Raw genomic sequence first — 15343 nt, 5'->3', positions numbered from 1 at the left:
TGTCACGATCCGTGAAAGCACTGGACGCAGATGCAGGGTAGAATCAATAATCAGATTTTATTTATATAATGATAGTCCCTTGATGAGCAAAATAATAGATTATAAATTCCTAACCCACTCTCCTCGATACCTATGGAGAGGAGAGTGAGACTATAAAACTTATCAAAAGAAAGTTCTCTCCACGCTAGGAGGACAAAACAAAAGGTTATAGAAATCTTACAAATAAACTTATCCCTCTCCGAACCGTCGGAGGCTCGATAGAAATTTAACAAATCAATAAACAAAAGAGACTCCTTCTAATGGAGTTGCTATGAACGTTATAATTATAAATCAAAGACACTCCTCTACCGGAGATACTGCTGAAAAAGGAAAAGACAAACAAAACTTCACTTGACTAAATCTATGACTACAACAGAAAATCATCTCAAGGAGGAAATCATCAATAAACAAGATCTTGGGATACTTAGGATTTGGTTACTTTGGAGGCTAGAGGAAGAACGCTAGAAAGACAAATTCAACACACTGGCAACGAGACGCAGACTAAATACACCTGAGGGACCAAGGGGAACAGGTGGAAACACGTGGGAATCAGGGAAGACAATGAGACGCATGACACGGGAGGAAGGGCAAGATATCTGAAACGAGAGGAGTTGTTCATTTCAAAATAAAACAGGAAGTGACAAGAAAAGATATAAAAAACCTAAGAGCTTCTGTGAGACCTGACACACTGGAGCAGTGGGCAGCCAATCACAGCAGAGTATGGGGATACGGTGGCTTGCTCAAGGGCACATTGGCCATGGCAAGGAGGTGGACTGCCACCCCTGTCAGTTCACCTGTCTTCTTGAGCAGAGACAGTGGGAATTGAACCACCAACCTACCGTTTATTGGACCACCTTAGAAAAGTATCACCCTGTAGCAGCCGTATACACCTTGATGCAAATTGATGACTGGAGCCATTTTATCATGCGATGACTCAGCCATAAAACAGTAAAACTTGTGCGTGCGTGTGCATGTGCGTGTGCACGTTACCTTTGCAGGTGAGTGTCAGCAGAAAGAAACACATCAAAATGGTTCTGAGCAGAGATGTTACAGATGATCCCTCGGCCATGTTGGAGTGCTGAACATCACAAAACAAAGGAATAAAGTTTGAAGAAGTGGAAATAAAGAGTAGAAATACTCACAAACAGCAACAGTTTTAACACGTCTTTAAAAATGAACCATCTATTTTCTAACAGAAAGAAACTATTTCAAAAGCTCTCAAATGATTGAACTGAATTCAATCTGTGGTTGTCGTGTTTTAGCTCAGAATCAGAAACCAAATCATCACAATCTCTCTGACAAACACGATGAAGCACCAATGCTTCTCACCAGCGGTCACCTGATACGGACTTAACCGCCACAACTCACATTCAAGTCTGCAATTTCCCACAGAAACAGCTTCCCACACGGGTTTACTCACTAATTACACATCTTACAATCAGAACATGTTGGAATACAGTGGAGCCATAAAAGTAACTGAGAAAAAACACTTATTTTTCCAAAATAACCTTAAAAAATGACTTTTCGGTCACTTTTCGTGCACTTTAAACCAGTTTTATTATCATATCTTTGCTTATAAATCAAATTAAAGAAGAACTGAAACGCGCACTCACCTTTCAGCAGATTCTGTCTGGAAGTGAACCTTTTAGCTGCTGAGGGAAATAATTTCAGCTGCGCTCTCAGAACACTGACGGCAGAAAGAAAAGTATAATGCTCTGATCACACGATGTCAAATCAGTATTTACAGCCCGCTTTCTGCTTTATTGCACAGCAGAGGACAGCAGCTGGTTAATATTCAGTCAATCTGAGATGATATGGGCTGTACTTTGTACTTTGTAGAAAACAATGAGATGTGTTCAGTGTTTTTGTGTAAATGCAGGCGAGCTTAAAACGTTTATAATGTATTAACATGTGTTTATCTTTATATATATTAAAGATCATTCTGCTTTCTGCAGCTCGACCTCGTATATGTTTGGATTCTTTAAGTTTGAGGCCTTTTTCTTCTCCCAAACACGTTCCCATGTGGTGTTTTTGCTGGTTGTTCATGCACAGTTCCACACATTTACATTTGAGCACTGTATGACCTCATGTGGTCAGGACTGACTTTCAGGCTGTAAAAAGGATGAAAAAGGTTTGGATTTCAAAGGGAATTTTTACTGAATCCCAACAAGAATGTGCTAAAGTTCTGTGATATGTTGTGTTTACATGTAACAACCAGCAGATTTTAGTCATGACCGCAGTTTTGATTTGATTAAATCGTGTTTTAGTGAAGGTTTGTGTAGTATGAATTAAATATTCCTCACAGGTGAAAAAGTCATCGTCAGATGTTGATGTTTAACTCGCTTTATGGACACATTAATATCTGACAGCTGCTCATGTTTTTCTGACAGGTTCAAATCTAATGTGAGACATGAAATAAAAGCTCTTCTTCTTCACTGGTTCTGATCTGAAATCCTCTCTTACTGCAGATTTGCATGTTTAGGCCACTTTAAAGAGAAAAAGTTTCTTTCTGAATCAAACCCAAAGATCTCTAAAGTTCTAATGTTCCTGTTAAAGACTGAAAACAGATCAAAAGCATCAGAATCGTGTTAAAAATGCAACAAAAAGGTTGAATATAAAAAGAGCCTGATTGAAACTCTCTGTTTAGGTCGTAAAAGTTGTTGTAAATACACAAACATGGTGTCTCATCAGCTGACTGTCAGTGGTTACACATCTGAGTGCACTCAGAGAAGTAAAAAGCACAAATCCTGACTTATAAAGTATAAAGTAACAAATGTACAGTCCAGCACTCAGTTCAGGTGAAAATACTGATGAATCCTTTCATTATTCTACACTTCCTGAGGTTTGTCATGAGCATCCTGTCAGCTTTCCCCTTTTACATGATTATATTCTTCCTCTTCACTTATTTCCCATTCAGGCTGTTTCCTGATCTTCGGATGTTGGGCCGTTACAGGTTGAAACTCAGGGTCTGGTGGCATCGTTTCTTCATCTTCGGAGGGTTCCTAACTGAATGAAATGACCTGGATTTATCTGAGGAGCAGCCATTACAAAAGCTGTTCAAATGATCTACCTGCCAAGAAAGGCATCAATAAAAACAGATCATTCCTTCCTGCTGTCAAATAAAAAACTACAAACCTTTAACTGCAAGAGATTTTTTTCTTCCACACAATAAAATACAAGTTTATCTTTCAGCCGTGGCTTTTCTTCTCTGTTTGGTTCAAGAGTTTAATTACACATTTTAAGCACAACTAAAAGTTAAGAAAAGCATCTTCACATTGTGTATTAGAACAACTTTGCAATGAGAGAAAGAAAAAGCACATTTCAGTGTTAATAAAAGCTGTAAAGCAACATCTCCAAAGATCAGAAACAGTTATTTTGAGTGAACTGTTGTAAATGCTCTGTAAGAAGAGGTCTTACACACAGAAATGAGCCTCGTTGGGCCAAAACTTTCACTTCCTCACATGATAATGATGCAACACGAAGCCGGAGTGAAACATCAGGTCAAGTTAATCTGTCAAATGTTTTCTAGGAGCTAAAGTGTGAAAATAAGTGAAAATCAGGCTGTTTTTTTCTCTTTGGCTCCCCCTAGAGGTGTGTAATGTATCACCACTGCCATAGAAACTGATCTGGACATGAACCACTGCTTCACCTCAGCCCGCGAGCACGCTAATGTGCACAGGAAAGGTTCAAAACCAATCAGAAGCTCATAGCTTTAAGGTTCACTAACTTCTGTCTTGTTTAAAAGGGAATCTGTCTGACAAATGATCTCAGCTGAATCCTTTGTCTCCTCAAGTTGTTTCTTTATTTTGTCCAGATGGATCTTTGTTTCCTTCTTCATTTCTTCCATCTTTTTAACCTCATCACCTGTCCTCTGAATGAGTTTTTCTGTGTTCAGTTGCAACTCTTGATGATTTTGCCTTCTTTCATTCAGTTTATTTTCAGCCTCTTCAACGATCTCTTTTAGTTTTAAGTATCCTTGTGTTTTGTTTTTTGTCATATCTCCTTTCTTTTGTGTTACTTCTTTATCCACTGCCCTGATCTTCACACCAGTCTCCTCAGCTTCTTTCTGTAACTCCTTCCTTTGATCAGCAAGTTGCTCAGACTGTTTTTCCAGTTCCTCTTTTATGTTCGTCAGTTCTTCAGTCATCAGTGTCATGCTGCTCAGGTTCTGCTCACTTCTTTTCAACTCCTCCTCAAGTTTTGGCTGTTTCTCTGCCAAATATTTTTGTTTCGCATCTTTCAATTCCTTTATTTCGTTTTCATAGTTCAGTAGTTTCTTTTTCACTGTGGAAACAAACAAGTCCAAAGTTTTGGATCAGAGCAGAAATGATATCAGTAAAATACAGATTTAGCACGTGAGACATCATGCTTTCTAACTGGACTTCTGGGTCTGGAGTTCAACCTTTAGATTAATGATGTGATGTATGTTGATCTCAGATATTCACCATAAAGCAGGTTTAATGCATCAAATAGATCTTTTGACTCACAGGTTTTCATTTTCCAGACAAAAAAGCCAACTGCAAAAATCAGCAGGAAGCACAGAACCACACAGAAGCTGATGGAAGCAGCGCAGCTGGGCGGAGCCATGAAGAAATCATCTGAAAGAAAATCATCAACTAAACTGTCACAGAAGGCAGAACCTCAGCTGTTTGGTGCTGACAGTGGGACAGTTTTCTACCTGGAACATGGACCTGTGTCTCTCTGCTCTGGTTGGTGTTCTTCTGTTGGACTCTACAGGTGAAGGTGTAGCTGCCTCCCTTCTCCACAGTTACTCTGCTGCTGGCATAATAGAGACCATCAGAACCTCTGACTGTCTCTGTGGGTCCAGCAGAGAGGAGGTTTCCCTCCCCGTCCAGCCAGAACACCTCAGGTTCTGGGTACCAGCCTGCAGACTCACACTGTAACACCACTCCTTCATCAAGTCCTGCTAAGCTGATCCCAGGTGAGGCGACGACACCTGATGAAGGCAGAGGAAGGATTTCCAACATTACGCACCATTCAGAACTAGTTTATCATCAGATTTAGTCTCAAATCTGTGTGGTAGGAACGGCTCAAACTGACAAACTTTGAAAAGTTTTCAACCTTTTTTTGTCCTTTTAGAAGAATCTGAAAACTCGATTCTGCTAAAACTGTTTTGCACTTGAGTTGTTTTTTAAGATAAAAAGGGGGGTTTGTAGTTGTGTCTGAATCAGTTTTAACACAACGAACGTGTTGAACTGATGATGCTTTATGCCTCTGAACAATAAACTCACTTAACACTCGCTGACATGAAACAGGAGAGATTCAACACCAGTATCTGAGTATTCTTTCTTCACTGGTAAACCAGTATTTTCATTTCAAATTCACATGGCTAATGATAACAGCTAATAGCTCAGAAAGAGGACTTGGCTCTCTGCTCATCACAGATTGTTCACTTGATGGGACTCAACCAGGCCTCATATGGAAGTAAAGGGGTAGGTGAGTGGGGGTGTGAACTCGTTACACATGCACATTTGGTCTGGGCCTCCATGGAGTCTTATTCTAATGCTTGGGGTTCCCCTTTAGTGTCATTTTCCAATGTGCAAGGTGATCGATGTCAGGAACAAACTGAACTGAAAGCTAAATGTTCCCTGATGATGACCTGCAGGATCAGAACTCTCAGCCTGGTAAATCTAAAACTAAAAGAGAAGCTTTTGTGCGCTCTTTGTAAAACATCGTATTCACCCAATAAGATGCCATCCTAAACCTAAGCGAGTAGTTCTGGTTCCTAAAGTTCACCAAAGGATGTGGGTGAAAATCTAAGTTTATTTACTTACCAACTAGAAGCTCAACAAAGTGTTCTTTTTCGTCATTTGCACTGAAGCATCTGTATCTTCCATTATCAGAGTACCTCAGGTCAGAGAGTTTCAGTGAAACGTCCCCCTGCTTCATCTGATCGATGGACATTGATGCTCTTCCCTTGTAGGCCGTGTTTTGGTCAGTCAGATGTTCCTGATTATTGTGCCACACATACACAAATCTGGGTTTCAGGGCCGGTTTCCCCCACTCCACTGTCAGCTGAGCAACATCTGCAGGAGCTTTCAGCCGACACGGCAAAACAGCATCATCTCCGACCATTGCTGTAACCAGCTGGGCCGGAACACCCTGCGACCGACCTGGAAAACAGACACATTTTATATTTAGACTTTATTGTCATGCAGAAACAGGAAAAACACCTAATTACTCCTCCGGATTTAACCAGGTCGACACCTGTTGAACACACACATGCAGGGGGTCACACACTGTGTCATGGAGACTGATGACAAATAGCTACACTGTGTCACGATCCGTGAAAGCACTGGACGCAGATGCAGGGTAGAATCAATAATCAGATTTTATTTATATAATGATAGTCCCTTGATGAGCAAAAGAATAGATTATAAATTCCTAACCCACTCTCCTCGATACCCATGGAGAGGAGAGTGAGACTATAAAACTTATCAAAAGAAAGTTCTCTCCACGCTAGGAGGACAAAGCAAAAGGTTATAGAAATCTTACAAATAAACTTATCCCTCTCCGAACCGTCGGAGGCTCGATAGAAATTTAACAAATCAATAAACAAAAGAGACTCCTTCTAATGGAGTTGCTATGAACGTTATAATTATAAATCAAAGACACTCCTCTACCGGAGATACTGCTGAAAAACAACAAGACAAAGAAAACTTCACTTGACTAAATCTATGACTACAACAGAAAATCATCTCAAGGAGGAAATCATCAATAATCAAGATCTTGGGATACTTAGGATTTGGTTACTTTGGAGGCTAGAGGAAGAACGCTAGAAAGACAAATTCAACACACTGGCAACGAGACGCAGACTAAATACACCTGAGGGACCAAGGGGAACAGGTGGAAACACTTGGGAATCAGGGAAGACAATGAGACGCATGACACGGGAGGAAGGGCAAGATATCTGAAACGAGAGGAGTTGTTCATTTCAAAATAAAACAGGAAGTGACAAGAAAAGATACAAAAAACCTAAGAGCCTCTGTGAGACCTGACACACTGGAGCAGTGGGCAGCCAATCACAGCAGAGTATGGGGATACGGTGGCTTGCTCAAGGGCACATTGGCCATGGCAAGGAGGTGGACTGCCACCCCTGTCAGTTCACCTGTCTTCTTGAGCAGAGAGAGTGGGAATTGAACCACCAACCTACCGTTTATTGGACCACCTTAGAAAAGTATCACCCTGTAGCAGCCGTATACACCTTGATGCAAATTGATGACTGGAGCCATTTAATCATGCGATGACTCAGCCATAAAACAGTAAAACTTGTGCGTGCGTGTGCATGTGCGTGTGCACGTTACCTTTGCAGGTGAGTGTCAGCAGAAAGAAACACATCAAAATGGTTCTGAGCAGAGATGTTACAGATGATCCCTCGGCCATGTTGGAGTGCTGAACATCACAAAACAAAGGAATAAAGTTTGAAGAAGTGGAAATAAAGAGTAGAAATACTCACAAACAGCAACAGTTTTAACACGTCTTTAAAATTAACCATCTATTTTCTAACAGAAAGAAACTATTTCAAAAGCTCTCAAATGATTGAACTGAATTCAATCTGTGGTTGTCGTGTTTTAGCTCAGAATCAGAAAACAAATCATCACAATCTCTCTGACAAACACGATGAAGCACCAATGCTTCTCACCAGCGGTCACCTGATACGGACTTAACCGCCACAACTCACATTCAAGTCTGCAATTTCCCACAGAAACAGCTTCCCACACGGGTTTACTCACTAATTACACATCTTACAATCAGAACATGTTGGAATACAGTGGAGCCATAAAAGTAACTGAGAAAAAACACTTATTTTTCCAAAATAACCTTAAAAAATGACTTTTCGGTCACTTTTCGTGCACTTTAAACCAGTTTTATTATCATATCTTTGCTTATACATCAAATTAAAGAAGAACTGAAACGCGCACTCACCTTTCAGCAGATTCTGTCTGGAAGTGAACCTTTTAGCTGCTGAGGGAAATAATTTCAGCTGCGCTCTCAGAACACTGACGGCAGAAAGAAAAGTATAATGCTCTGATCACACGATGTAAAATGAGTATTTACAGCCCGCTTTCTGCTTTATTGCACAGCCGAGGACAGCAGCTGGTTAATATTCAGTCAATCTGAGATGATATGGGCTGTACTTTGTACTTTGTAGAAAACAATGAGATGTGTTCAGTTTTTTGTGTAAATGCAGGCGAGCTTAAAACGTTTATAATGTATTAACATGTGTTTATCTTTATATATATTAAAGATCATTGTGCTTTCTGCAGCTCGACCTCGTATATGTTTGGATTCTCTAAGTTTGAGGCCTTTTTCTTCTCCCAAACACGTTCCCATGTGGTGTTTTTGCTGGTTGTTCATGCACAGTTCCACACATTTCCATCTGAGCACCGTATGACCTCATGTGGTCAGGACTGACTTTCAGGCTGTAAAAAGGATGAAAAAGGTTTGGATTTCAAAGGGAATTTTTACTGAATCCCAACAAGAATGTGCTAAAGTTCTGTGATATGTTGTGTTTACATGTAACAACCAGCAGATTTTAGTCATGACCGCAGTTTTGATTTGATTAAATCGTGTTTTAGTGAAGGTTTGTGTAGTATGAATTAAATATTACTCACAGGTGAAAAAGTCATCGTCAGATGTTGATGTTTAACTCGCTTTATGGACACATTAATATCTGACAGCTGCTCATGTTTTTCTGACAGGTTCAAATCTAATGTGAGACATGAAATAAAAGCTCTTCTTCTTCACTGGTTCTGATCTGAAATCCTCTCTTACTGCAGATTTGCATGTTTAGGCCACTTTAAAGAGAAAAAGTTTCTTTCTGAATCAAACCCAAAGATCTCTAAAGTTCTAATGTTCCTGTTAAAGACTGAAAACAGATCAAAAGCATCAGAATCGTGTTAAAAATGCAACAAAAAGGTTGAATATAAAAAGAGCCTGATTGAGACTCTCTGTTTAGGTCGTAAAAGTTGTTGTAAATACACAAACATGGTGTCTCATCAGCTGACTGTCAGTGGTTACACATCTGAGTGCACTCAGAGAAGTAAAAAGCACAAATCCTGACTTATAAAGTATAAAGTAACAAATGTACAGTCCAGCACTCAGTTCAGGTGAAAATACTGATGAATCCTTTCATTTTTCTACACTTCCTGAGGTTTGTCATGAGCATCCTGTCAGCTTTCCCCTTTTACATTATTATATTCTTCCTCTTCACTTATTTCCCATTCAGGCTGTTTCCTGATCTTCGGATGTTGGGCCGTTACAGGTTGAAACTCAGGGTCTGGTGGCATCGTTTCTTCATCTTCGGAGGGTTCCTAACTGAATGAAATGACCTGGATTTATCTGAGGAGCAGCCATTACAAAAGCTGTTCAAATGATCTACCTGCCAAGAAAGGCATCAATAAAAACAGATCATTCCTTCCTGCTGTATAATAAAAAACTACAAACCTTTAACTGCAAGAGATTTTTTTCTTCCACACAATAAAATACAAGTTTATCTTTCAGCCGTGGCTTTTCTTCTCTGTTTGGTTCAAGAGTTTAATTACACATTTTAAGCACAACTAAAAGTTAAGAAAAGCATCTTCACATTGTATATTAGAACAACTTTGCAATGAGAGAAAGAAAAAGCACATTTCAGTGTTAATAAAAGCTGTAAAGCAACATCTCCAAAGATCAGAAACAGTTATTTTGAGTGACCTGTTGTAAATTCTCTGTAAGAAGAGGTCTTACACACAGAAATGAGCCTCGTTGGGCCAAAACTTTCACTTCCTCACATGATAATGATGCAACACGAAGCCGGAGTGATCAGGTCAAGTTAATCTGTCAAATGTTTTCTAGGAGCTAAAGTGTGAAAATAACAAATGAAAATCAGGCTGTTTTTTTCTTTTTGGCTCCCCCTAGAGGTGCGTAATGTATCACCACTGCCATAGAAACTGATCTGGACATGAACCACTGCTTCACCTCAGCCCCCGAGCACGCTAATGTGCACAGGAAAGGTTCAAAACCAATCAGAAGCTCATAGCTTTAAGGTTCACTAACTTCTGTCTTGTTTAAAAGGGAATCTGTCTGACAAATGATCTCAGCTGAATCCTTTGTCTCCTCAAGTTGTTTCTTTATTTTGTCCAGATGGATCTTCGTTTCCTTCTTCATTTCTTCCATCTTTTTAACCTCTTCACATGTCCTCTGAATGAGTTTTTCTGTGTTCAGATGCAACTCTTGATGATTTTTCTTTCTTTCATTCAGTTTATTTTCAGCCTCTTCAACGATCTCTTTCAGTTTTAAGTATCCTTGTGCTTTGTTTTTTGTCATATCTCCTTTCTTTTGTGTTACTTCTTCATCCACTGCCCTGATCTTCACACCAGTCTCCTCAGCTTCTCTCTGTAACTCCTTCCTTTGATCAGCAAGTTGCTCAGACTGTTTTTCCAGTTCCTCTTTTATGTTCGTCAGTTCTTCAGTCATCAGTGTCATGCTGCTCAGGTTCTGCTCACTTCTTTTCAACTCCTCCTCAAGTTTTGGCTGTTTCCCTGCCAAATCTTTTTGTTTCGCATCTTTCAATTCCTTTATTTCGTTTTCATAGTTCAGTTGTTTCTTTTTCACTGTGGAAACAAACAAGTCCAAAGTTTTGGATCAGAGCAGAAATGATATCAGTAAAATACAGATTTAGCACGTGAGACATCATGCTTTCTAACTGGACTTCTGGGTCTGGAGTTCAACCTTTAGATTAATGATGTGATGTATGTTGATCTCAGATATTCACCATAAAGCAGCTTTAATGCATCAAATAGATCTTTTGACTCACAGGTTTTCATTTTCCAGACAAAAAAGCCAACTGCAAAAATCAGCAGGAAGCACAGAACCACACAGAAGCTGATGGAAGCAGCGCAGCTGGGCGGAGCCATGAAGAAATCATCTGAAAGAAAATCATCAACTAAACTGTCACAGAAGGCAGAACCTCAGCTGTTTGGTGCTGACAGTGGGACAGTTTTCTACCTGGAACATGGACCTGTGTCTCTCTGCTCTGGTTGGTGTTCTTCTGTTGGACTCTACAGGTGAAGGTGTTGCTGCCTCCCTTCTCCACAGTCACTCTGCTGCTGACATTATAGAGACCATCAGAACCTCTGACTGTCTCTGTGGGTCCAGCAGAGAGGAGGTTTCCCTCCCCGTCCAGCCAGAACACCTCAGGTTCTGGGTACCAGCCTGCAGACTCACACTGTAACACCACTCCTTCATCAAGTCCTGCTAAGCTGATCCCAGGTGAGGCGACGACACCTGATGAAGGCAGAGGAAGGATTTCCTACATTACGCACCATTCAGAACTAGTTTATCATCAGATTCATCACACAGTAAGGCCAGTAAGGACGCAGCAGGGTCAGAACGCATCGCCCACAGATAATCTTGCCGTCATGGACACCGCTGAGTTCATTGGGCTGGTCAGTGCCCTTCGTGCCTGCCAGTGGAAGGGCACCAACCCTTTCCGACGGATGAGGGCGTCCGCTGAACTATTGGACTTTTTTGAGGACCTTCCAGTTTTCGCCTCGGTGGCGGAATTGGCACCAATACTGCGAGAGGCCAAAAGGGTAAACCGTGCAGCCGAGGAGGAGGTTTTTGGGCGGGGGTGGCAACACCCATTCCGAAATACCGCCATTCCGACAAGGCTTTCAGTATAAGGAAATGTGCGTTACTCAACAGGTGAGTCCCTTCTTTCTGTTCATGCAATTTATATGTTTAACACATGTTTACAGATAAGCGTTATTAAAGACAAAGTCTCGGCAGCTGGAGGAGGAGAAGCAGACCGCGGTGGTTTTCAGTCACACACTCCAATGCCACTTGTTTCAACTTCCGAAAATTTAATCCAGGAAAAAAAGGCTTACAAACATGGACCGAAACGGCTCCATAACACGCACAAGAATCCAAAGGAAACGAAAGTTAACTAAAAGAAAGCAAATAAACAGCATGAAGTGGTCAAAATTGGTTTTACGCATGCCTATGTGCGTCTGGCACATGCGTCTTCGGGCTCTCCCACGTTGGTTTGTGGATGAAAGCTATATGTTCAGCTGTAATGTCATGTAAAAACAATCTCTACATGACATTTACTCCCAGGTGTGACCAGTTAAGTCCTTAAGATATCAACAGGCTGTATAAAGCCTTGCGCAACGGCTGTGTGTTTGTGCCAAATGCGCAAAGCCCATCCGCGCTTCTCAAAATTGGAGCGAGTATTCATAAATCACGTGAATTACATGAATAAACGTTTTTACTGCATTTTGTCGTGTTTTATACGTTCTATGCTGTCATTTCTCTCCTCTCCTATTGGCAAGGCAGAGTGCTCGCAACTGTGTCCTGTGCAGTAGCCGTGATATCTGTAATTGCAATTATTACTTTTGCATATGATGACAGCGTGCAAAAGACGCATGGGCTCTGTGGAGAGCTCCGCTCCAGCTGGCTGCTGTGACAGCTCACTGACACTGTATTTCTGCTTAATCAGTTTCAGTCTCGCCAGAGTTACATTAATATCTGTATTTTTATATTTGACATTTCAGGGGATTTTGATAATAGATTATTAAAGTTTGTTTGCGAGGCTAATATGCCGGCGCAAATACGCATGCCGGCATATCAGCCTTCATTAGTGTAAAATGTTTTGGGTAAAAAATAGGCTATTAAAAGGAACTGTCGGAATGGCGGTATGTTAAAAAAAAAACATACCGCCATTCCGACCATAGGAGGAAAAAAGTGTCGGAATGGCGGGACGTTTGATAAAAAATTAAGTGTCGGAATGGCAGCATGTAACCTTTGGGCGGAGGTCTGCACGGGCCGCCATGCTTGGCATGGACTCGACCGAGGCCTCGGGTTCCTCCACGCCTACCCCGGCCGTCCTGCCTGTCGCCTCGCCCGAGCCTGTCGCCTCGCCCGAGCCTGTCGCCTCGCCCGAGCCTGTCGCCTCGCCCGAGCCTGTCGCCTCGCCCGAGCCTGTCGCCTCGCCCGAGCCTGTCGCCTCGCCCGAGCCTGTCGCCTCGCCCGAGCCTGCTCCGGCGGTCAGAGACCCACCCACCCCAATTTAGGAAAGTCTGGGAGCCGTTCCTTGAGGAGGGGGCTGTGGGCGTCGCTGGGGGTGGGCCGGGTGGGCGCAACCTTGTCCTCATCATTGTCCTCACCTGCACCCATGGAGGCTCGGGCGAGCCCACGCCTTCGCCGGTTGGAGCCTGGCCGGTTTTGCCACCGCAGTTCGCCGGTGGGGGTGCAGGCTGACTCGCGGCGGACCTCGCCTCGCTGCCCTGGAGGGGCGGCCGGGTCACCGGAGGTCTGGCCGGCCGCCAGAGGGGACTCGGTTTTAAACCCCTCAGAGCCCCTCCCTCCCACCCTCGTTGGATGTCTGGGAGCCATCCTTGAGGGGGGGGGGGGGGGGGGGGGGGGGGGGTTCTGATTAATTGAAAAGATTTCGTGCCACCGTTAAAGGTGAGTCTTTACTTTCTAGTTAAAGTTCCATAGTGCCTCTTTTGTAAAGAGTGCATCTTTTGTTTCCTTCCGCCTCGTTGTGAGAGCGTGTCTTCGTTTCCTTCATTGTTCATAGCTTTTCTGTTTTCCTCCCAGCGTGGAGAGTTTTATGTTTTGTAAATTTCATAGCTGCGCTCCTTCTCCACGATAGATACGGAGAAGAGCGCTTAGGAGTTTAATAGCCCGTTTCTTTTGCGCTGCCAGGAGATCGCCCTGTAATGCCGTGTGGGTTTATTATAATAAACCTTCTGAACCCAGAGACCCTGCATCTGTGTCCTAAGTCCCTCGAGGTACCCGACATGTTAAACAGAAGTAAAACACTGTTTGAAATGAAAGTCCCACTCAGGATTCAGTATCAGAATACAGATGTGCATCATTCTGTGTGATGAAATCTAAGTTTATTTACTTACCAACTAGAAGCTCAACAAAGTGTTGTTTTCTGTCATTTGCACTGAAGCATCTGTATCTTCCATTATCAGAGTACCTCAGGTCAGAGAGTTTCAGTGAAACGTCCCCCTGCTTCATCTGATCGATGGACATTGATGCTCTTCCCTTGTAGGCCGTGTTTTGGTCAGTCAGATGTTCCTGATTATTGTACCACACATACACAAATCTGGGTTTCAGGGCCGGTTTCCCCCACTCCACTGTCAGCTGAGCAACATCTGCAGGAGCTTTCAGCCGACACGGCAAAACAGCATCATCACCGACCATTGCTGTAACCAGCTGGGCCGGAACACCCTGCGACCGACCTGGAAAACAGACACATTTTAGATTTAGACTTTATTGTCATGCAGAAACAGGAAAAACACCTAATTACTCCTCCGGATTTAACCAGGTCGACACCTGTTGAACACACACAAGCAGAGGGTCCCACACTGTGTCATGGAGACTGATGACAAATAGCTACACTGGAGCTGTGGGCAGCCAATCACAGCAGAGTATGGGGATATGGTGGCTTGCTCAAGGGCACATTGGCCATGGCAAGGAGGTGGACTGCCACCCCTGTCAGTTCACCTGTCTTCTTGAGCAGAGAGAGTGGGAATTGAACCACCAACCTACCGTTTATTGGACCACCTTAGAAAAGTATCACCCTGTAGCAGCCGTATACACCTTGATGCAAATTGATGACTGGAGCCATTTTATCATGCGATGACTCAGCCATAAAACAGTAAAACTTGTGCGTGCGTGTGCGTGTGCGTGTGCACGTTACCTTTGCAGGTGAGTGTCAGCAGAAAGAAACACATCAAAATGGTTCTGAGCAGAGATGTTACAGATGATCCCTCGGCCATGTTGGAGTGCTGAACATCACAAAACAAAGGAATAAAGTTTGAAGAAGTGGAAATAAAGAGTAAAAATACTCACAAACAGCAACAGTTTTAACACGTCTTTAAAAATGAACCATCTATTTTCTAACAGAAAGAAACTATTTCAAAAGCTCTCAAATGATTGAACTGAATTCAATCTGTGGTTGTCGTGTTTTAGCTCAGAATCAGAAACCAAATCATCACAATCTCTCTGACAAACACGATGAAGCACCAATGCTTCTCACCAGCGGTCACCTGATACGGACTTAACCGCCACAACTCACATTCAAGTCTGCAATTTCCCACAGAAACAGCTTCCCACACGGGTTTACTCACTAATTACACATCTTACAATCAGAACATGTTGGAATACAGTGGAGCCATAAAAGTAACTGAGAAAAAACACTTATTTTTCCAAAATAACCTTAAAAAATGACTTTTCGGTCACTTTTCGTGTACTTTAAACCAGTTTTATTATCATATCTTTGCTT

The sequence above is a fragment of the Leuresthes tenuis genome, unplaced genomic scaffold (genome assembly GCF_036924035.1).
Source record: "Leuresthes tenuis unplaced genomic scaffold, fLeuTen1.0.hap1 SCAF_22, whole genome shotgun sequence".
In the NCBI taxonomy this organism is placed as follows: domain Eukaryota; kingdom Metazoa; phylum Chordata; class Actinopteri; order Atheriniformes; family Atherinopsidae; genus Leuresthes; species Leuresthes tenuis.
The sequence above is the reverse complement of the archived record's forward strand: the minus strand, read 5'-3'. Positions refer to the sequence as shown.